Raw genomic sequence first — 1,965 nt, 5'->3', positions numbered from 1 at the left:
GGTAAGGGGATCTTAACCCTTGACTTGGTGTTGTCAGCACCACGCTCAGCCAGTGAGCGAACCGGCCATCCCTATATGGGATCTGAACCCGGGGCCTTGGTGTTATCAGCACCGCACTCTCCCGAGTGAGCCACGGGGCCAGCCCCTTTTTTTTCATTTTCAACGTTATTTACTGCTGGGTCTCTAGGTTAACTAAAATTACTTCTCTTATCACCAGTAGCACATATTCCACCCTTTGGTACACTAAAAGTAATAGATCAACATTGCTGATACATAACAATGGACAAAACCTGACTCTGCTGCTTACCGGACTTGATTTTAGACATGTTCTCCATGCTTCAATTCTTTACATGAAAAATAAGAATAATATCTACCCCTTTGTGTTGTGGAAAGGATTAAAATTGATAACTTGACATAGAAGACGTGGCACATAATAGGCATTCAGTTAATGTCTCCTCCATCCCGATCCTTCAAGACCTAAAATTTCCTCTTCCTTTCTAAATCCCTCTATCCCTCTGTGGTAGCCAGTCTCTAAGATAGCTCCCAATGATCACTCTCTCCTAGTTGTCATACTCTTGTATAGTCTCTCCCACACTGAATCAGGGTTGGGATGTGTGACCGATAGAATACGGCAGAAGAGATGATATATCACTTCCAATATTAAATCATAAAAACATTATGGCTTCTCCTTTGCTCTCTCTCTCGGATCACTGGCTCTCAGGAGGACAGCTGCCATTCCGTGAGGAGAGGCCCATGTGATGAAGAACTGAAGACTCTAGCCAACAGCCAGAGGGAAGTAAGGCCAGTTGCTAATAGATACATGAATGAACTTGGAAGTGGACCGTCCAGCCCCAGTCAAGTCCTTAGATAACTGTAACCTCATGAGAGGCCCTACACCAGAACCACCCAGTTCTGAATTCTTGACTCACAAAAATTATGAGATAATAAATACTTGTTGTAGGGGCCGGCCCGTGGCTCATTTGGGAGAGTGTGGTGCTGATAACACCAAGGCCACGGGTTCAGATCCTGTATAGAGATGGCTGGTTACCTCACTTGGGAGAGCTGACAACACCAAGTCAAGGGTCCAGATCCCCTTACCACCAGCTGCCCCCCGCCCCCCCCAAAAGGAAAGACTGAACTGTTTGAAATCTCTGAACTATAGGAAGCTGAACTTAAGGAATTAGGGAAGACCCTGCAAAATGGTAGGATACAGGCCTTGAAGGCAGAAGGCTTAGAAAGAGGCTGGACTCAGGATGGGATGGGTCAGGAAGACAAGAAAGAGCCATTAGGGAGAGGCGTGTATGTATTCCAGAAAGAGGCAAGAGAGAAAGCAGAGTTGACAGTTAGGGAATAAATTAGACATAATGAGGAACCCAAAGCTCTGAAGCAGAGAAAAAGGTGAGGAGGGCTTAGGAACCCCAGGTACAAAGTGGAAGGATGAGGAAACTGGACTCAAAGGGTGGGAACATCATCTACAGACCTACACATAATGAGGAACCCAAAGCTCTGAAGCAGAGAAAAAGGTGAGGAGGGCTTAGGAACCCCAGATACAAAGTGGAAGGATGAGGAAACTGGACTCAAAGGGTGGGAACATCATCTACAGACCTACAGTCATCACCAGCAACAGTCTGGCCACAACTCACAAGAATTTGGGCTATCTGGCTTCCCAACGCCAGGTTCTCACTGGCGCTAAGCCACGTGGGTAGGTACCTTTGCATGAAGAAAGACCACGGAACCAGCCCCATGGAGAAAACTGAGTCAGCCAGAGCAGCCAGAGAGATGAGTGAAATAGTGTGGGATGAGGAAACAAGTTCTCTTTGGCACCTGCTACCTCCTTATCAACTCTTTATCAAGTGGGTGAAAGAGTGGAATAACCCTGTAACCAGTTCACCTCACCTCACCCTAGCCCCCTCTTCCCGCTTCCCTGCCTCTTCCCTGTGTCCAAGAGTCTAATTCCAATACTAC

This window comes from Galeopterus variegatus, unplaced genomic scaffold (genome assembly GCF_000696425.1).
Source record: "Galeopterus variegatus unplaced genomic scaffold, G_variegatus-3.0.2 Scaffold5928, whole genome shotgun sequence".
In the NCBI taxonomy this organism is placed as follows: Eukaryota; Metazoa; Chordata; class Mammalia; order Dermoptera; family Cynocephalidae; genus Galeopterus; species Galeopterus variegatus.
Note: the sequence above shows the minus strand (reverse complement) of the source record.